Here is a 22663-nt window from a genome sequence, read left to right on the forward strand (position 1 = left end):
CACTTAGTGCACGTCTTTTTTCCATTTTTAGGTTTTTTTTTATCATATTTATCAGATTTTTGCCCTGTGCTATAAAGATATGGTGAAAATCTCTTCTGTTGTGTCGGTGTGAAGGTGATGTTCAGAAGATGTTCATTTCTTAAGTAACTAAGATTAAACAGTGTTAAAACTAGAAATCCTTCTTTGCTTTCTCTATTCATTGGGCTTAATTTTAACCACACAAATTTACTCCGAATTGTTTTGAGCCGGATTATTTGAATTTGCTCAGACATTTCAGGGAAAGCTGCACTGTCAACTTAGTGGCATTCGGGTAAGGTATTTGGTTTTAAGTACCCCATCCAGAAGACTCTTAAGAGATTTGGCGAGCATAGCAAAAGTGAACGACAGCGAACACAAAGCAAATCTTTGACTCAGGTGCAGAGTCTCTCTGAGGTATTGCATGACCTTTCCAAAAAAGTAATTCGAAATGTCCAGAGCAATTGATATTATTGAAAAAGTATATCCTTCCAACAGAATTCTGCATAATGCTCTCCGGGGGAACCACATTTACTGAGAATTGCATCTAGGAGGTAACTCAGAGAAATATATTTTTGGGGACTGGCTTTTAAAAGCGAGTGTCGTTGTGGGAGCAATTAATATAGGAAGAAATGACTGTGTCTGTTTCTCAGCAGTGGATTACAGTTTGCTAAATGCTGAGGTTCTTCTCACTTAAAAAGGTATTTTACTATGTTAACAATGAGGCAGCATAGGGAAAGCAAATCATCCTTTGTGTTCTGCTGAATGGCCAATCCACAAACGCGTTTGGAGCACCTAGTAGAGTTCAGGGGTCATAGTCGGTCAGGAGAGGAGGATCCAAAGGAGAATCCCGTAGTTTCTCTTGGTTGGCATGTAACTGAGCCGGAGGGAAAGGCATGTGTAACAGTACAATTGAGGGTTGTTTTTTTTTTTTTTTTAATTTTTTTTTTAAATTTTTTTATTTAGTTATGTTAGTCACAGAGAGAGAGAGGCAGAGACACAGGCAGAGGGAGAAGCAGGCTCCATGCACCGGGAGCCCGACGTGGGATTCGATCCCGGATCTCCAGGATCGTGCCCTGGGCCAAAGGCAGGCGCCAAACCGCTGTGCCACCCAGGGATCCCTTTTTTTTTTTCTTTTTGAGAGAGTGAGCGAGAGAGCACCTGCATGTGCACAGGCTCGGGAGGTGGTAGGAGGGCCCAGCAGGAGGGAGACAGAGAATCTTAAGCGGGCGGCCCTCCCAACGGGGGCTCTGGGCCCGATCTCACGACCCTGAGATCATGACCTGAGCTGAGCTGGAGAGTTGGAGGCTTCATGGACTGAGCCACCCCGGGGTCCTGCAACTGAACACCAAAAGAGGAAATTCGAAGAAAGAAGGGAACCCAAAGAAGGCAAGTGTTTGCGGAACCGAAGAGTCCAGGCTTGCTGGCTGCAGAGAGGGGGAATTGGCCGTTCTGTTCAGAACGTGGAGGGAAACCGCGTGGACAGGGGGAAGCAAGGAGGCACCAGCTACCATGTTGGAGAGTCTCCTTCGTGAGACGTTGCCGGCTTACATTGTTTTATAAAAGAACCACCTTGCAGTGGTGTTTGTTAAACAGGAGCCACCCTTCTCCGGGTGGCTGTGAGCACTCAGAGACTCAGAGAAGTTCATGTGCTTGCCTCAAGTCACATGGCTGGTGGGCGGGCAACCTGAACGGAAGCCCAGGCTTTTCTTGAAAATCTTTGCTACCCCAGAATCGCAAAGATTCTGCTGGGAATGGGTGTGACCTGGTTAGGGTGCAGCGATTTTAAAACTTCCCCCGTACCACGCTTGACCCAAGTCAGGAAGGTGTGACTTTAACTTGAGAAAAGGCTGGGCTTTTCTCAAGTTAAATATAAAATTATAAAATATAAAATTTGCTTCTTTTGCTCTCACGTTGGCACATAGTCTGATAAATGCTTATAATCTTTATTTCTTCAGTTTAGAAACCGAACAAAACACACTAGGCCTCCTGTGTCCGGCGGACGGGGTAAGGGCTTGCAGTAGTGTGGCCTGTTACAACATTGCGTTTGGGAGGCCCTCAGAGGAAGCTTTGCAAAAGTTCCAGAAGATAATGGGCTTTCACACCAATCATGTGATGCCATAAAATTTTCACCAAGAAATGATGGGGGTAACCCCAGAGGGCATGCTGCATTCCTTTTTCTTCCGCCTGTGGTTATTTCATGCTCTCATGTTCTAGCCTATTCACACACCGGTCTGTGTCCTCAGCCACTACGTGGCATAGCTGATGATTTTAAGAGATAGACTTTTCACCAAAGATGTGTTCTGTTGGGAGCATGTCACTTTGCTAACACATTCCTCTCTCCGCCGAGCTATTTAGAACACCTACCAAATAAAATGATATAACGGCTAGAGAAGGAGAATGGAAGAAACGTATGCCATTGCTGTTGGCCCCCAAGGAAAACCCTCTTATTTAGCAAATACTGACCGGCTGCAGCGTCCATGTGCCACCTCTCCTGCTTTATCCCATCAGAGGATAAAGAGGTGAGTAAGATACACGCCCTGCTCTCCAAGTGGTTTCCAGCGTAGTGATAGAACTATTCACAAGTAATGTTCGGGCAAAATAAAGTGGGCTCGGGAGCCAAGAATAGGCTGCTTGTGGGCAGAGTGTGGAATTTGCCTAAAACCATCCAGTAGCCGCATTAACTCTTTGCGTGCTCTGCATATTGGAGAGAAGACAAAAATCAGCCCATAATTGAATCTGATGATACGGCTTAATATTTAAACCATTTATTTTTCGGTTTCAGTACCTGATAAAACAAGCATGACCCAAACATAGTGTCATCCTAGAACTAGACAGAAAAGATCACTTTTTTTTTCTCCTGATGTTGGCACTTTGGGAGAAAAGTGAGGGCGTATATAATTCATCCAGAGCTGCTTTATGGTGACCCCTTGATGAGGAGATTAAATCACTCCGTGTTGACAGTTGAGTTTCAAGGCCTGCAACTTTTAAAATGTTAACAGAAAAGGGAGACCTGTAAGAGAGAGGTGTGTTGGGTTGGACTTTAACGACAAAGGGTTTTAGATAAGCGCACGATGCTCTTTGTTTTCCTCCAGCTTTTTCTGGGTGTGCAGGAAATAAAGCTGTATTTTGTGGGCCCGCTTCCAAACTTTCGGATGGTAGATGCACAACCGTGCGTATTCGGTAAGACCCCGTTCAGCTGTGAAGTGTTCGCCCCTCGTTTCCAGGACTTAAGCTGCGGGATCAATTAGAAGACTCAGAATTATTATTATTTTTGATCGCTCACCACGATTCACTTTTAATCGTGAACACTTACTTCATGCCCACTGCGTAAAAACGTCCCGATAAGGTTGTGGCGTGAAATTTTCAAGCAAAATTAAGGATGTAGCTTCTGGAAAAAAAAAAAAAAAGATGTAGCTTCTGTCTTTCTGAAGCCGATAGCCTAAAGAAGAAGGCCCGTTTTTAGTGAAATAGTGACGACAACCAAAGAACCAGATGGTTAGCAATCATAATAATGGTAAAACTAGTGACTTATTTGGTAGGCACATATCCTCTTACATATGTGACCGTGTGTGGCTCTTGGACAGGGCTTCGAGATTTATGTGTCGCCGGCCCTCTCCTGTTCACAGGTGAGGAGAGGAGGCGTGGCTAGGTGAAGTTCAGGTAATTTGCCCCCGGGGTCCTGTAGCACCCTACGGGGAGTGCTGGGATCCTAACCCGGTCCTCTTGCTGTTTGTCTGCTTGTTCTTTTCCATCAGTGGGGTATGGGTTAAGGACGCCAGTACTGACAGCAGCTTAGGTTCAAGACCTAATCCAAGTTCAATGAATCCAAATGAAGAAGGGACGATGTGAAGGTTGGGTTTTGAAGCATTGTGGTCCCAAACCAGGAGAGACGATGAAGTGGACTTTGAAGTTTCACTGGCTTGGAAGGAAGAGCTTTCAAATGGTCAAATATGCCTGTGTGGTCTGCATAGTAGTGGTTCTGCTCACACCTGATACCCGCTGCCCCAGCACTCACCGAGATCAGCAAAATCTACTTTTAGACTCAAAATCATTACCACCTGTGAAGTTTCTGATGTCACTTCTGAATGACCTAGCACTCTGCCAATTGCTCAGTTGGACGGCTTCACAGTGGCACATTTTAAGAAGCGTCTGGAGCCCACAAAGAGTATTGCAAATGTTCTTCTAATTTATTCAGCTGCATTATTGGAGACATTAGAGAATTCAATTCATTTCTCTCATAACCAAAATATAGAAATCTGCTGCCAACATTAAAATAATAAAAAATGTCATTGAGAATTTACATCCATGCGGAGATTTCTGATTAAACTTTCTCACTTTCCCTCAAATCCCTAGCAGGGTGGTTAGAGCATGTGCAGGTGTGTGTCCTGCATGCCTATATGTGGATTGATCCATCCGTCCCGGTGTAATCCATAAAGGATTATGAAGTAGTACATAGGTTATAGTTAAAAATAGAATAGGAGGGATCCCTGGGTGGCGCAGCGGTTTGGCGCCTGCCTTTGGCCCAGGGCGCGATCCTGGAGGCCTGGGATCGAATCCCACGTCGGGCTCCCGGTGCATGGAGCCTGCTTCTCCCTCTGCCTGTGTCTCTGCCCCTCTCTCTTTCTCTGTCTCTCTCATGAATAAATAAATAATATCTTTAAAAAAAAAGAAAAAGAAAAAGATGCACTTAGGTATGACTGGAACCCAGAAGACAAAATAAAGAGTGATCAGAGAGGAGGCTAGAGGGATCCCTGGATGGCGCAGCGGTTTGGCGCCTGCCTTTGGCCCAGGGCGTGATCCTGGAGACCCGGGATCGAATCCCACGTCGGGCTCCCGGTGCATGGAGCCTGCTTCTCCCTCTGCCTGTGTCTCTGCCTCTCTCTCTCTCTCTGTGACTATCATAAGTAAATAAAAATAAAAAAAATAGAATAGGATAACCGTGACGCTAAGCGGTTCATTCGCCAACTAATGTTAGTTTAGGAATTTGCTCTGAAATACTTAATATTATTTTTGCGGTTCTCTGTACTGATGACAAGTAGGACTTGTGAAAATATAGACCTTATGTGGAAATAAGACGACAGATCCTCTGGTAGACATATGTCAGTTTGAATACACTATCACTCCAGTAGTTCTTAAGGCTTGGGATCCAACAGTTGATAGAGACTGTTATTAGGAATCTTCTGTATCTTAAAAAAAAAAAAAGAATCTTCCGTATCTTTAATGAATTGCTCTCCATAGCTCTTTTCTTCCCCTGGAGTTCAACTCTAACCAATTCATACCAGCAATACTTTTCTGTTTATAAATGACCTGATGGTCATGGATTCAGAAAATATTTTCCCTCTGTGGTCCAAGAATTCTCGGGCATATTTTTTAAGAGGAATGTTCCATGCTAATATACTAATTTTTTTGGCAAGAAAATTAAGCACCTACATCTCAGTCCAAGAGTTCTATGATAAATGAAATATAATTAAATATGCAGATTCTGCAACATTCACTTAAATATTAATTTGGGTTCTTTTATATTCTGGGCACTGTGCTAGGCATTGAATACATAACGGTCGACATAAGCAGATGTAATTATAAAGGTGCAATTATAAAATTTAGACATCTCTCCAATTTCACGTTGGCCCTTGCAGAAGTAGTGACATATTATTATAGTTCTTACTGCCACAAAATTTAAATACTCCTTTCAGTCGTTAAAAAATATTATTCACGGATGTCAATAAATATTTATTTTAAATCAACGGTAGGTTTACTGTGTATAAAAGGGAAGCAGTTTATTCTCATGTAAAGGAAAGAACCACTGAATGCTCAGAGTACCCCTTCACGATTATGCAAGAGAAAGGGCATCGCAAAGTAACGCAGAGAGAGAAAACTCAATTTTGAGTGGCAGCACAATATTGTGAGTTTAAAAGGTCAGGCTGGTACAGGAGGCTCCGGTTTTGCCACTCAATATCATGCAGAATGCTGTGACAGCCAGGGCTGATACAGCTGAAAATATCTGTAGCCTTGGAAGCCTGGTAAGTTTTGGAAGGTCATTTTGGCATCTGGTAGGAACACTGATTCACATGGAAGGTCAAACTGGACAGCCAGGCCAAAAAGAGAAAGAAAAAAGAAAAAAAAAAGTAGGCCGGTGAACCCAGCAGTTGTAGATTTTAGGGCAATTGTCAGCTGCGGGGACCAGGTATCCTAACCCAGTGCGACCACCTTTCCTATGTTGAGAGGACTGCGCTTTCCTTGAAGGTGAATTCTAACCTCTCTTTCCTCTTCTGAAACTTTTAAGTGGTGCATCTCCCACCTTACCTGGTGCCGGGGGACCAGACGTTACTTTGCTCCTGGGTAGGTCTGACGTATGTTCCGTCAAAACCGATGGGAGTCGGCTTACACCAGTGAAGTGCACGTGAGATAGGACGGTGGAAAAAGAGACATAACAGATCAATTAGGGGGAAAAGAGTTGAAACAAGGCCTTGAGATGAGATCGAGCCCTCAATTTCTCTCTGAGCTTTCTGGCAACCAAAGCAGAAGCTTTCCGAAGTAGAAAAAAATTCCTGACTTTATTGACAAGGGTCTCTTCCTCTCCCAGGTACAGTCTTATTCTTAGCCCTTAGGGTATTTGGTTAAATATTTTGACTCTGTCCTTGGGGAAAAAAGCCTTGGGATGGGTGAATTCCAATTAATTACGAAGTGAGGGCCAAATTCTGCAGCCTGGCCTTCAAGGCGCTTACTGATTTGTTCCAGTCTCCCAGGGCAGCCTTCTTTCCTGCCAGTCCCCCAGGGCTCACATTCTGTGCCCCCCAATATCCCCATCTTATCTATCAGGAAACCACCCCTGACCTATCTCCCCTTTAACTCACCAGGCTTTATTGTTATCTCTACTGTGTACTTCTCACTTCCTTTTTCAATGTTCGGTTATTTGTGTGTTTGCTTTATGTTCCCCGTTAAAGCAGTAAGATCCCCACAGGGGGATCCACGTATTCCTTCCGTCTAGGTTAGGTATAAAGGGTCATCAAGGAACGGGTTTACCCAATCAAGGCATAGATAATAATTTTATCTGTGTACTGTTTATTTTTCACGACTGTATTTACCCATTTAATCAGGTTATTGTATGTGTTGGGTGTCTTTGGATTTCTTTTAGGAAAACATTTCTTTTTCCTAAATGGAAAAAGAATAGCAGGATAGCAGAGAAGGAAAAAAGAGAACTAAATAAATAAATGAATAAAAGTATACATAAGCAATGTTTTAATTGTTTTGACTTTGAGCCTTCGTGTTAGAAAGCAACTTAATATTTACCATTTCTCGGTGCCATAAAGAAACTAATACAGTACAGAACTACAGAACAGGTCTGTCACATGTAAAAGGGGGAAAAAAAGCCATTTATGCCACTTCACACCCTCAGTGCTTTCTCTCTAGTATACTTTTCTATGGTTTTAGCGGCTGTCAAAAGAGCTGTCTGACTCTACATGGCTTAGAAGTGTTTTATTCTATCTCCTTCACTGCTTTTCAAACACTGTTTTAGTGGTTGATACAGATCAGCCTTCCTACATGCAGACTTGCTTAGCACATACTCCGTTTTATACTTTTAGGGAAGCATGTCCTTCTACTTACAGGGAAGGTTTCTGCTGATACATTTTAAGCGCCTGTAATGAAAGCTCTGAAGAAAATGTAGGCTCTTCTTGCTCAGAGGGCAGACAAATAAAAATAAGTTCAAAGACCTCTTCCTCAACAGTCAATCTTTAAATCAGTTACTGAGTATTGACAGCCCTGTCATGTATTGGTTACTAGATGAAAATTGATTAACGGTCGTAAGAAGAAGCTGATAGGCACGTGTGTAATTTTCACACCCCTAAGTGTACATTATTAGTGTCTAGTGCCTGCCCTGTGGACATAGGACAATAGCAACCTGATTTGGGGGCCTGATCCTTCCAATTAATTAGCTTAGGGGGGACTTTGGTGAGTCAGTCAAACTGTACAAGCCTCAATTTATTTGTTCACAAATGGGCAAGATAGGGACGCCTGAGTGGCTCAGCGGTTGAGCGTCTGCCTTCGACTCAGGGCGTGATCCTGGGGTCCTGGGATCAAGTCCCGCATCGGGCTCCCTGCAGGGAGCCTGCTTCTCTCTTTGCCTATGTTTCTGCCTCTCTGTGTGTCTCATGAATAAATGAATTTAAAAAATCTTTTTAAAAATGGGCCAGATAATATAACCATCTCCCAGTTGTGAGGATCAAATGGCAAGAATCAGATGAAAATAAATTATCTGCCAAAATATAAAATATTATTTGCTGTACTGTACTGTACCATCATAGAATGTGTGAGTTCTGTGGGGGGGGGAGTTAATTTTTCTACTTGGGTCTTCCAGTAGAAACTTGCTATTAAAGACTCAGATGAACACCTGCAGGTTTTATATATAAATAAAGAAGAAATGTGGCATAAGCCAACTTCTCAAAAGTTCGTCTCTTCAAGGCTATACTACTTAATAAAGGAGCATAGCTTGTAGTTTTATCCAAAATAAAGTGGCTCTTATTGCAAGAAGATTAAGTAATTTCTCTTTCTCTCTATTAACTTTAACACAAAGTTTTTACCTCAATTTAAGTGAAGACCTAGGAAATAAGTCAATCATAAAGACAACATGATTTCACTTATACGTGGAATTTAGTCAACAACACAGAGGAGCATAGGGGAAGGGAAGGAAAAATGAGACGAAATCAGAGAGGGAGACGAACCATAAGAAACTTTTCGTCATAGAGAACATACTGAGGGTCGCTGGGGGCGAGAGGCTGGGGGAAGGGGTAATGGGGTGACGGGCATTAAGGAGGGCACGTGGTGTGAAGAGCACTGGGTGTTGCATACAACTGATGAATCACTGGCCTCTTCCTCTGAAACTAATAATACACTGTTAATTAATTGAATTTAACTAAATGAAGAGCTAGTTATATACAAAGAACATGATTTGACTAATTCCCTCATAAACGTTTTTCCTTTTTTCTTATTCTTTGGAGATACACGCATGTACACACAAGCATGCATAAATGTCTACACATGCCTTCATAAATTAATCCTTATTTCACATTTATCATTACTGCTAACAGTTGATCTTATGTTGCTGCGATTGACAGGTGCTTGTTTTTTCATCTTTTTACACAACAGCTGTACTATTATAATTATTCTATTAGAAATAAGGAATCCAAATAGCATTGTCTTTAGAGAATTTAGTGTGTGTGTGTTTATGCGATGGCTTATTTGACATTTAAATGATAGAACTATATGAAATTTTAAAGTTGCTACTTGATTGCTCTTTAAGTTTATCCAATGTATTCCTTCAGATATACAAGGGAGATATATTTTTTATAAGCTAAGTAGCTTTTGCATGCTAACTTGGAGTAACTCTTGAAAAGGATTAAAATACAAGTGGTTTGAGACATGATGAGTAGTAGGATATGGTGAGGAGTATCTTAGAGTGATGTGAAGGAACATGTATGGATGCCTAAATAGCTTAGGCATTTAAAATTTAAAAAATATTTAAAATTTAAGTATTAGGGGGGCACTTGATGGGATGAGCACTGGGTATTGTGCTATATGTAGGCAAATTGAACTCCAATAAAAAAAATATAAAAAAAATAAAATTTAAGTATTTTAAATAATAAAATAATGTTTAAAATAATATTTTGAAAAATGAACATAAGGGAATTTTGTATAATATTTTGCAGGTGGGTCAACTTTCTAAAGTAGTTGATGGAATATAACCAAAAAGCTTGTTACCAAATCTCAAACAATCCCATCTTTTCAGGACAGATACTCTGAGTTTTAGGAAACTGTTGGGTAGGTATATAGTAAACATCTTTGGTGCAAGTAGTAGTTTAGCTTCAGTTGATTGTAATTGCCAAGGTTTAATGAGATTAAGAATAACCTGGAGGGGGATCCCTGGGTGGCGCAGCGGTTTGGCGCCTGCCTTTGGCCCAGGGCGCAATCCTGGAGACCCGGGATCGAATCCCACATTGGGCTCCTGGTGCATGGAGCCTGCTTCTCCCTCTGCCTGTGTCTCTGCACCTCTCTCTCTCTCTCTCTCTCTCTCTCGCTATCATAAATAAATAAAAATTTTTTTAAAAAAGAATAACCTGGAGGAATTCAGTTAAAGTGTAGATTCTTGGGGTGCCTGGGTGGCTCACTTGGTTGAGCGTCTACCTTTAGCTGGGGTCATGATCCCAGTCGCCTATCGGGCTCCCTGCTCAGTGGAGAGCCTGCTTCTTCCTCTCCCCTGTGCTCATTGTTCTCTCTCTTACTCTTTCTCTCTCTCAAATAAATAAATAAATCTTTAAAAAATATGTAGATTCCTGGTCTTTATCCTCAGTTGGTTGACGGTAGGTCTCAGGAATGTATATTTTTAAGAGTCATCCCCAGGTGACTGATTCAGAGAGTCCAAGCCTCTTTCTGGAGCATCAGATCCCAGAACACAAAGGGTTGCTGTTAAGAAACTGTTGGCAGTTGTTTCGGTTTATTAGCAGCTATCACCGCATTGTGATTTGCCATGGAAAGCTGGTCATTGCTTTTTAAGTGCATATGATGCTGATGGAAACACGTAGAACTTTAATCACTGTCTCATTAGAAGGGAGTGTGTAGTCGGCTCTTTGGATTTCCACATGCTTTTGGAATGCACAGAACCTTATGGGCAATTAAAATTAAGAAAGGGATTTGCTTTTTCGGTTTAGCAAAGGAGCCAAACCTCAGTGACTGTATTAGTTTGTTCAGTACATATACTCTTTTGGAAAGTACTGAATCCTGAGAATAAAATCTTTGATCTCATGTGAGAAGCAAGACGTTATTTACACTTGACAACACGGTAAAAATCACATTGTGAAAAAAGAAAAAAAAACATTGAAAATGCCCACATTTTGCCAGTGTAGCATCATACATTGGTATTTCTTTACTCTGTGAGCTGTTATTTAATAGTGGAGGATGAGTTTGAGGAGGGCAAAGTGAGGGGAGAATGTTTTCTTTAAAAAATTTTTTTAAACAAGATTTGATTTATTCATTTGAAACACAGAGAGAGAGAGAGAGAGAGAGAGAGATCAAGTGAGTGAGCACAAGCAGGGGGAGTGGCAGGGTCCCCACTGTGGAGGGTGCCTGATGCAAGGCTCGAACCCAGGACCCTGGGATCATGACCTGAGCCCAAAGGCAGATGCTTAACCATCTTGAGCTACCCAGGCACCCCAGGATGTTTTATTTTCTAATGGGACATATGTCTATTGGCAAAATCCTACAAGAATACATACTTACCCTGGTTGTTTTAATTGGTTGGGTATGGTGCTTCAGGGGAGCACTCTACTCCAGGGTCAGAAGTGACTACATGGGGAGTCCCAGCCTTGGGGGAAATGGCCACATGAGAAAATGTATGTAGGGCTACATGAGTTCACAGAGTTCTGTTGTGTCTTAGCTAGTTTGATAATGCCTTGCATTATTTATAGCAGTTGTCAGAAACCATTTCCTTTAGTCAATTCTAGTCTAAAAATGGGGGGAGGAGGGGAGCAGGATATTTTCTGACATTTGTAGAAATAATGTGTAAAAAAAGCATTCCCTTAATCATATGACATCGTGCTGTCAGTGATTTTCCAAATATAACATGCCCTGCAGACTCTGTTAACTACTCATCTTGTTTTTATTAATAAGAAAAGAATAGTAAGCTGTATATTGTCCATTTTGATCCTCTGTCAACCCAAACATTCAGACTCCCAGTCCTTGGTCTTTAGCAAATAATTACAAAATATAAACATTCTAATTTTTTTTTTTACAGTGAGATGGTTTATTCTGAAACAATGGGAGTTGAAAAAACTGATTCTACAAATGTTTCCATTGATTAGCTGCCATCGGAGAGCTAATGGTAGAAAATGTTTTGCAAAATACAAAGACAAGGCTTTAAGATCTGCTTGTAGGAGGATAGACCTTATCATGCCTTTGGCCTAGTCCCACAATAGAATTTTACAGCTTTTTTTTTTTTTAGATATTTGCAATCTAGATATAGAGATTGTTTACCTTAAAGGACTAGAATAGATTTAGCAATGTAGAAAAGCAATGTTCATTGTTGGTCAAAGTATATATTGGTAAATGTTTTCTGGCCGGAAGTTTGTTGTTCACAGTTAATATATGCATTATGTTCTAAGTATGTTATTAAAACCACTCAAAATAGGGGCACCTGGGTGGCTCAGGGGTTGAGCATCTGCCTTTGGCTCAGGTCATGACCCCGGGGTCCTGGGATCGAGTCTCACATCAGGCTCTCCACAGGGAGCCTGCTCCTCTCCCTGCCTCTCCCTCTGCCTTTCTGTGTTTCTCATGAATAAGTAAATAAAATATTAAAACAAAAGACAAACAAAACACTCAAAATGTGAGAGTAGTTTTATACATTGCAGCATTGCTTGTGAAAAATTAGCATTAACCTAGGTGACTGAGCTTAAAGAAATGGACATAGAATGGAATAATACATAGTTGTTGGAAAGTACGTTGACCTATGTATACTGACAAAGAAAGGTTATTATCACATATTGTAGAAATCAAGCCTTAGAACAATATGCTTATAGTATGTTTACTAATAAGAATGATAAACTATGTGAATGTGTATGTGTAGATGTGTGTATGTGAATCATAGATAAAGGACTAGTTATACCATACTATTAATAGCCGGGGGTACTTTGAGATGATTGGGGGTCTGATTTGGCGGTGGAGTGGTATGGATGGGGTGGAGGATTCAGTTGAACTTTGTTAAAACCCTTCTGTATGGTTTAAATCTATTGCAATTGAAATTGCACTCATTTAGCAATGTCTAAAAGTGATGAAAGGAAGAAAAGATGTCGAACTGATGTATGTGATTCACGTAAATTACTTGCTAGAGATTTTTGTTCACCATTTTAACTTACACTTTACTATGCCTTCCATTATTTAGGAGTCTCTATATAGAGAGTAGCCTTATAATTGATACCATACTTCTCAGTACACCAAAGAAAGCAGAACCATAATTAAGAGTGCAAATCGTTAACTGAGTTTGAAATAATTGTTGTAGTCACTGGAAGTGTGGAAGTCTATGTATGGAGGAAGAAAAGGGGCTTAAAATTTAAATAAACAATATTTGGTTCGAATTTTAATGTGCTCCCGGGCCTTTACAGTTCTGAGAATCCTTTATTTTCATAATCCTAATTACTCCACTCGATAGGTTTTTATTTAACTTGACATCTCTTTCTAAATGTGAGTTCCGTGAAGACATGACATTTTCACGTATGTCTGCAGAAAAGTTCCTGTGAACCAGTGACTCGGAGATTCTAGATCTGCATTGTTGTTTGGTGCATTTATAATGAGATTCCGGTTCTTAATTATGTTAGAAAATCAAGGACGCAGAGGGACATAGAGTGTAGTAAACAGTGTACATGTAGCTTAAAAAGCAGGTATCATGGAGACAAATGATCTTTCCAGCTACTTATGTTTCCAGACTTGTAGATTTCAGTGTGTTTCTCTTTTTAAATAAATTTGTAGATTTATACACATGCACACACACGGAGGAATATTTGGCATCCATAAAAATGGTAAGACTTTGCCATTTGCAGCAACATGTATGGACCTAGAGGGAGGTTTTTATGCTAAGTGAGATAAGTCAGACTGAGAATGACAAATACCATATGATTTCACTCATATGTGGAATCTAAAAAAACAAATGACTAAACAAACAAAACGCAGAATCAGACCTATAAGCAGAGAACAAACTAATGGTTGCCAGAGGGGTGGGGATCAGAGGATGGGCAACATGGGAAATAGAGGTTTCCAGTTAAGGAATGAATAATTTCATGGGAATGCAAGGCACAGCCTAGGGATATTATAATGGCATTGTATGGCGACAGATGGGAGCTACACTTTGGTGAGCATACATAGCATAGTCTATAAACTTGTGGTTTCACTAGGTTGCAATTTTGAGACTAATGTAACATCGTGTGTCAACTAGATTTAAATTTAAAAAAAAATTATTAAGCCTTATGAGAAATACTGAGATAGGCATGAGCAAAATATGCCTCCCAGTTACCCATCTCTTTTAAAGAACTATGGACCAGCTTTTGAAACTCTAGGCCTCTGCAAAATTCCATCTGTAGGTCTGGGTTGTGATATAGCAGTTACAATAATATGAGAGTAATTTGTTGTTGTGCACATCTCAGACCTAGTTAAGTATCCGAGTTATGTGGAATCTTCTCCAGAGGATACTTACACTACACTGAAGTGACAATATGCGTTGTCAGTGCATGTCCTTGTTTGGGTGCATATATTCCTTCCTCATTTAAATTAGGGAAAAACAACAGGGTCTTGGTCACTGTTAATTAGGCAAAATATAATTCTTATTTATATGTCAGTGTATGTAAGTTTTTTTGAAAGCTCAAGTTAAACAGACTCTGATACTTTATTGTTATTAGGAATGAATTCGTTTAACGTTGGTGTATTAGTAAGAGTATGCTTGAGATTATTTGTGAAAAAGGTAATTTTTAAAGTCAAATATATACATCAGTAGAAATCTGCATAGGATGATAATAGTCAACCTTTGTGGCTTGAGTATTTGTAAAGCTTGCAGTAAGAGATGCATTTGTAAAATGATGTAAAATGATTTTTGCTGATGAGATGGAACGGAGATGTTTATATACTGTGTTGTGTCATGAGAAGTCCACTAATTCATTAAATTGGATACATTCATGTAATGTCATACTATATTTATAATTGGTTTTAATCATTATATTCTGGAGAATAATTATTTTATGTCTCTTTAACTGTAAGCATACATTTAATAATTTTCTCATAATGATTAGTAATCAAGCAACACATATTTTGGGCAATCTTCAAGAGAAATAAGTCTGAAATTTCCCAGATTGAGGTCACTGTGTCAGATTTTTACATAAGCCCTGTCTGGAAATTCAGGATTCATCTGTTAAGAAAAGAAAAGCTTCATCCCTTTCTTTTCTTTTTTCTTTTCTTTTCTTTTCTTTTTCTTTTCTTTTCTTTTCTTTTCTTTTCTTTTCTTTATTATTTTCTTTTCTTTTCTTTTCTTTTCTTTTTTTCTTTTCTTTTCTTCTTTTCTTTTTTCTTTTCTTTCTTTTTCTCTTCTCTTCTCTTCTCTTCTCTTCTCTTCTCTTCTCTTCTCTTCTCTTCTCTTCTCTTCTCTTCTCTTCTCTTTCTCTCTTTCAGATTTTATTTATTCACGAGAGAGACACAGACGCAGAGACATAGGCAGAGGGAGAAGCAGGCTCCCTGCAGGGAACCCGTTGTGGGACTCAATCCCGGGACCCTGGGATCACAACCTTAGCCCTAGGCAGATGCGCAACTACTAAGCCACCCAGGTGCCCACGATGAAGCTTTTGTGCTCAGCTATACTTGGTAGTATTGATGGTTATTGCCACATTAAGATTTTAGCAATTCTGGAAAGTGTGACAACTATGATTAAATCTGGTTCTGATAGATATACCTTATTTCTGGTGTGCTTTCTCGCTCGCATGCACACTCTTCATGTTGTGTGTGTGTGTGTATACATCTATAGTATTTGTCATTTCTTCTCAGGTTGATTTTGTAATTTAACTCAATTAATTGAGCCCGCTCACGAACCAGGCACAGGTTAATTGTGAAGAAGGCCTTAATGACCACCAGTTGGGAGCGTGATTTCTGCCCTGGGAGCAAAGTTGGGGGCAGTGGCATGAAGAGAACACATGCAGCAGATTTCACTGATGCACAGGGCACCTTGGGAATATCTCCTCGGCTTTCTCATTAATCACCTTCATAGTTCTTTTTGAGTTGGGCAATAACAACATTAGGGAAGCATAGATGAATTTGCTGACATTTCTGATGCAGTGAAGGTCACATTGAAGCATGTTTTGGGCTGAGGTGCCATCAACTTTGTGAGAAGCTAGGTGATGTTATTCAAAAGATAGAAATGTGAAAAATTTAGAACTAAGATCTTGGCCTCCAGTTACTTTGCCAAAGAAAAATACAACTCCTTTGAGTGAATGTTAGAATCAAAGTGTATACTTTGGCACTGCATTGGGAATGACAATTCCAGTGTTTTGGCTTCACAGTTTTGTCATGCTGATTTCACATTGGTAGATTCCAGTTGGGTCAACGTACAATTTTCTTCCCTGAAAATTTCCAGGATGGTGAGGTTTTTTTTTTTTCTCCCCCTCTACCATTTTAGCTTTTCAGCACATAACATTGCTAACTTGCTGTGGTTTGTGTTCTGATTTCTCAGCTATTGATTATTTTGAAATATTACATGATACGGACCGATCAGAAATGACTCCCTGAGGTTAACAAGATGACTTCTTTGTGTAAAAATCCCTGAAGCACGATGAAGTGGCATTTGTGCCATTATGCCATTTTACTTTTTTGTAGAATAGACGGGAATGTTAAAAGGCTGCCTGTTTGAATATTATCAGGGAAAAAAATGCAAATTTCCCCTTCTTTTGCCAGAATTGAAGACTGAATCTGTCAGAACTCCACAGATACTTATTTAGCTGTTTTAAATTTGCAAAGCCACATGTACCTGTTTCAGATTATCCTGTGGGTAAGAACATTCCATCAACTTCATAGCTGAGGAGGTATATAAGTACGGTTCTGTGTTAACGTCACTGCCTCATGCTCTCTTTCCAAGGAATTCGGTGCTGGTTTTATTCAGATATAAAGGTGGCATTGCCCGTGTACCAAACAGGCACTGTAACTTATGGAAAACACTTGTAAGCTAGTATGCAGGTATCCTAAGAAATATTTAGTCATGCCACAAACAGATTGCGGGCTTGCTCTGGATCAGACACTGGGTGCTAGTGGTTTAGTGGAGAACTAGCTTGGTAACTGCTTGCTCTCATGGAGCTTACATATTTTTTTATTATTATTTCTTTTAATTATAGTCACACACACACACACACAGAGAGAGAGAGAGAGAGAGGCCGAGACATAGGCAGAGGGAGAAGCAGGCTCCATGCACCACCGGGGAGCCCGACGTGGGATTCGATCCCGGGTCTCCAGGATCGAGCCCTGGGCCAAAGGCAGGCGCTAAACCGCTGTGCCACCCAGGGATCCCGGAGCTTACATATTTAATGGCAAAAGTAGACAATATGCAGATAGTAAGATAGGTAACTAATATTGCACCAAATACAAGTGCTTTGAAGAAAACATAAACCAAGATAAAAAGGTCTGGCAAGTCTGGGCTGATGTCAGGAGGAACAGAAGATTGGATACCTTTTGAGACTGGCTGGAAGTTACCTTGGCAGTGGGGACCAGATGAAGACCTAATTAGGTACAAAGCTAGTGACCCAGTATACCAAAGTGTACAGCCTGCCACTGCGATATTTATTTTCTGATTATCTGAAGACTTTTAATTGTTTTTTTTTAGTTTGCCTGAATATAGGAATCAGTTCAAAATTCACTTTTTAATCATTGCATAGAGACTTCCTGTTTTATTTTTGTTTTAAATATAAATACGGAAGGGACAATAGTCATTTTCTGTTGAGCCCAGTTTGGCGAATTACTTTTGGAATTCTAATCTTTGGCAGTAGCGGGTCGGCCAACCAACACTCCTTCGTTATCCTTCTAGTAAGGGACCACTTGATGATTAGGGAATTGAGCCTAAATTGTAAAGGAATGCTTTGACAGACCGTAGATGACTTATTTGAGTTAGTAAATTTTCCTTTTCTTGGCAGCAGATTGTCACCCGAACACAGTGCCGTGTGTCAGCCTGGCGGGCCACATTGACAGTCGGCATGTGTGGTTGAAAGTTATCTCTTTTTCTCATCAGTGTTCACTTATTTGCATATCTCTTTCATGATTTTGCCAATATATTTACTTAGGTTTTTTTTTTATAATATTAGTCTTATTTTTCTGAATTACTTTTAGTAAAGGTTAGCTTTTTTCCTAAGGTATGATAGTCATGTGATCACAGGCTTGGTGAGCTACTTTGTGTATTCTGATGCATCTATTAAAATTATATTGTTTCTGCATCACTTAAAATTGTCATGGGTGCTACCAGTAGTGTGCTTACCCTTTGCTGAGAAACACTGATCTCAGCTTTTTGTTATATGGAGTAGAATACTGCTGAAGACTGCATTAACCCGTTCAGACCACAGTTTTCCCCATGTAATAACTAACGGCCTTGTTACTCTATTTAGTACCTTAATGAGTAGGGAAATGGCCGTACAGCTTCCAGAAATGCTTAGCTGGTTTGTATACTGAGATCTCCTTTAATATTTGGGGTGAGCTCAGGGCAAAATTATACTATGAGTTAATTCACTCAAGTAATGCATTGCTCATGGACTTGTTGGCATCAGTGAGCCTGGGGGAAAAGTTACGGTTTGAGGCAAGGGGCTTCTCGTCACCTTTAAACATTCCGTGGTGAAGTTGGCTTTCTTTTCCAGTTAGATTAAAAAAAGCAACCTCATATAATTACTCTGTTAACTTCCTCAATATGTAAGCTATTTCAAAATCAAAAGCTTGTGAAAAAAGTCCCCAAAATTCCCAGCTAACTGCTCTGGGATGCAGTAGGACCAACCTGCCTTTATTTGGTTCAGAAGACCTGAAATGATTATGACATTTAGATGACGAAGACACTTAACCTTTGCCTTTAGAGGCCATCCAGTTCTCCAAAACAGAATTTCTGTCTCCTACCTTGTAAGCACCTGTTGATCCTCTATTGCTGTATATATGTTACCCTTAAATAGATATTTATACGAAGCCATCCAGTGTCAGTTTTGATGCTAATGTGTATATCAATTGCCGTGAGACTCCTAATTAGTAATTTCCCATGCTGTTTTGCTTTGGTTTTGATTCTTTTCTTAGCTTCCTTTCTTCCAGCTTTATATTTTCTTCTTTTCCTTTTGATTTCCCCCTACATATCTTAAGGTAGAAAACATATATGATTTCTGAGATCACTCAAGGGGAAATTGGACCTTGGTTCTTAGGGCGGAACATGGTTATTGGTAGAACATGTCACATGATGTGAGCTCTGTAGGTTAGTGTTTGCAATTTGATCAATAGGTACAAGAGGGCTTGTCGTTACATAAGCTTTAAAAAGTCTGATTCCTACTGCAAAAAACTATTAAGTTCTCCAACATTTTTTTTTTTTGGTGCAGGGAATTTTATTATACTGTGTTGAAATACAGGTTAGAAATTTACTTCGGAAGCAACTTAGCGGTCAGTAAATATCTTTATCGTAGAAATAGTCCCTTCGATTGCTTATAAACAACACATTTTTAGGGCAACTATGTTTATAAGAATTCTCACGATGTGGACATTACCCACACACTTTTAAGCAACTTCTCTATCTTAATGACAAAAATCTGATATCAGCAGCAATTTAGATATAACTTCAGTTTGTTACTCCCAGGGGCCTATATCAAGGACCAGAGCACACGTTGCCAGGTGCAGCTACGGGAATAATGTGTTAAGATTATGACCATTTTTTTTAATAAATTTTTTTTATTTTATTTACGATAGTCATACAGAGAGAGAGAGAGAGAGAGAGAGGCAGAGACACAGGCAGAGGGAGAAGCAGGCTCCATGCACCGGGAGCCCGACGTGGGATTCGATCCCGGGTCTCCAGGATCGTGCCCTGGGCCAAAGGCAGGCGCCAAACCGCTGCGCCAGCCAGGGATCCCCGATTATGTCCATTTTGATTGCTCAGTCCTCTATGCCTAGATAATGAGAAGCATTTTGATTATCATCTCTGCCTATATAATTTACAATTAAACAGTATACCCATAATTTTTTCAGTGAACAGTTTTTGAAGTGAATAGACTATCTCGGCTACAGAAAAATGAAAATGTCCAAAATGCCTATTTGCAAGCATTTCACTAATTGAAGTATATTTTGTGCTTGAGTGAGATTAAGGCTGGAACATGGCAGAAAGGACGAAGAACCTAGAAATTGATTTTTGTGGTTATATTTAGACATAACCACTGACCAATGAAGAGATTTCTAATGGTACCATTATCCTTTCTCCTGTTGTGCGACACCCCCCCCCAATAGATCTTGATGAACTATTTCCCTGCTGTTGGGGATACATCCTTACATATATATGCCTATTCCTGGGAGTTTGAATACAATCCGTTCATTTATCAGACATTTTAAAAACATCTGTTATGTTTTAGGAACTGGGATCAAAAAAATGGCGATAGGCCCTGTTGTCAGGGAGTTTATTACCTCGGAGGCAAGAGTTCCAAGAGCTATAAAGTGCTGAGGATATTCTGAGATGGAATAATGTTGAGCACAGTTGACCCAGGCCTAGAGAGAAGATGGTATTTGAATAGCGACTTAAACAAGGAGAAGGGATTTACCAGGCTGAAGGGGTGAGGAAGTGTGTCACACCAGGCAGAGGGGTAGCGTGTCACAAGTCCCAGGAGCCTAGGACAACACAGTAGATGCCAAGAATCTTCCCCGCTCTGGGCAGCTCCTGTCTAGGAGGGAGGGTACCAGAGGAGCAGCTGTGGGAAGAACCAAAAGGTTAGAATGTGTCAGTTGAAGACAAGAGGAAAGGTTCCAGAAAGAAGGAACTGTAACTGCTGTTAGAGGTCAGAGATAAGGATGAGCATAGTCTTTGGATGTGGCTTGAACTGGAGCATCGAGGGCCACGGCTGAGCCGTAAAGTGATGAGTGTGGAGGCCACACTGATACAGATCCACAACCGAAGAAGCAGAAAACCAGCCCGAGGTATGGATGACCCTTTAGACATTTGTCTGGGAACGTCAGATTAAGAGGCTTAGGGAGAGGAGGACGCATAGCCAGGCAGGGTCCCCTTTCTCCCGCCAGGCCACCCCCTCTAGTTCGGAGCCCCCTCAGTCTTGTTGACGCCTAAGAGCAAGAATGTGGGCAAGGCCGGGCTTTCACAGATAGAGGGAGTGTAAGGGAAAGATGTTTCGAGAAGGAGCGAGTGAAGTTGGAAGCTTAACGCGGTGTGCAAGGGAAGGCCAAACTGGAAGACCAAAGTGAAAGATGCAGAAAGAGGGTTTAAGGATGGGTGGCTGGAAAGTGAGAGGGAGTTCATGCCTGAGGGCTACTCTTCTGACTGTGGAATATTTGTGACAGGTGAGATCGTCGTGTGCTACTAGTGAGGGGAAAACGGGGGGATAGGGGCTCGAAAGTGTTGGAAGCTTTGGAGAGGCGGTTATGTGGAATGTCCGAGGGAGCTGTCCAGGAATCTGGGGTGGGGGAGGACTCCTCCTGGGCAGCGGGAGGGCCCCTGAGTGACCCTGGAATATGGTGATTTATAGAGGCGATGATGGATGCGTGTGTGCGTTCATGTGTTGCACGTGTGTTTGTGTACTTGCGTGCCCTGGGGGTAATTCCAGGCCAGATGTAGTAATCAATCACTTAACTTTAACCAGAGTTAGGGAGCTCCGTATATTCTCCATCACTGTGCTAGGCACTGGGGGTCTGAGATGAGCGACGTCATTTCTGTTTGGGGGAGCATATAATTGAGCAGGTCACGCGTATAGGTGAGTAACACACCGGGTAGGGGTGCAAAGATAATTCAGAAGAGGCAAGGCAGTGTTAATAAATGGGTGGGTGGAGGTGGGGAAGGAGACGTCTTGGGAGCTTCCTGGAGGAGGTGACCTCTTAGCCGGCTTCCCAAGGAGGTGAATGGTTGCAGGTGAGGCGCTTGAAGATTGTAGGGAGAAAGACGGAAGAGGTTGTTGGCCACGGATGGGTACAGGCTGAAGGCCTGGAGCAGCTGAGAGGTCCTGAGTACAAAGCGGGGATTTATGTTAGGAAGGTGAATGACTCTTCGAGTTCATGACCGACTCGACTTTGTCTTTATATAACCAGGAGTTAGGGCCAGAAAGCTTTTTGAAAACAAACAAACAGATGAGTTGGTTCTTTTGACCCTTTCTCAAAAGGCATAGTCTTACTGCAGGGTTCCCCCAACCTGGTAACTGCTAGTCTAAAAAAAAAAAAAATAATAATAATAATAGATAATATCGAGGACGCCAGCATGAACCCTAAAAGAAGTTTGTAGGAACTCTGCTAGACAGCCAGAGGTAGGTCTGTTTAGGTTCTGCGTTCACGTATTCACATCCTCGGCTAGGCTAGCCCGTTTCCCGAGTATGGTTCCACATGTACCCTGTGCCAACTGACCATATTTGGCCTCCGGAGAAGTGGGTGGGCTCGAACACTCTTCTCTTGTGCCGGTGCGAGACCTGGGGAGCCACTGCAGCCCCGCTTCCCTTGCTGCTGACCCTCAGCACGCAAACAGCTAGACCGTGGGCTTTGGCTTCTGCAGCTGCTAAGCCTCTTGCGAGAGTTTTCCCAATCCTGATCCGAAAGAGAAAGTAAGTGGCGGAAAGCAGACATGCGCTGGCATCATCAGGTAGTTGGTGCCGAGGTGAGGGGTGGCGCGGGGACAGGGGACCCCCCCTCCCCCGGGGCTCCCCCCCAGCCTCCGGCCCCGCCGGGGCGCTGGCCCCATCGCAGTGCTCGCTGGATGTTTAAGGTTTCTGCGATGGGCTCACTTTCTCCCTGGAGGTCGACTTCAGATTGGCCCGAGCCGCTGACAACACTGCGCTCCTTATTTTCCCCCCATGACCTCAGCTTCTGCTGAAAAAAAAATGTGCCAATAAAGGATGCTTTTGTTCGCCTCTCGCCTGCCCGTGATATATTG

General features: G+C 41.4%; 1 protein-coding gene and 1 long non-coding RNA gene across 13 annotated transcripts in view; one reads left to right on the plus strand and one right to left on the minus strand.

Moving 5' to 3' along the window:
- Positions 1-22663, plus strand: part of MBNL1 (muscleblind like splicing regulator 1) — a 180155-nt gene that overhangs the window by 10408 nt on the left and 147084 nt on the right. The gene's annotated exons all lie outside the window — the stretch shown is intronic.
- On the minus strand, positions 19543-22314 carry LOC129507100 (uncharacterized). Its single transcript, XR_008663921.1, has 3 exons — positions 22141-22314; positions 20343-20489; positions 19543-19700 (listed from the first exon to the last, which is right to left on the minus strand). It is a non-coding gene; the product is annotated as an uncharacterized LOC129507100 (long non-coding RNA).

The sequence above is a fragment of the Nyctereutes procyonoides genome, unplaced genomic scaffold (genome assembly GCF_905146905.1).
Source record: "Nyctereutes procyonoides isolate TBG_1078 unplaced genomic scaffold, NYPRO_anot_genome, whole genome shotgun sequence".
Taxonomy (NCBI): Eukaryota; Metazoa; Chordata; class Mammalia; order Carnivora; family Canidae; genus Nyctereutes; species Nyctereutes procyonoides.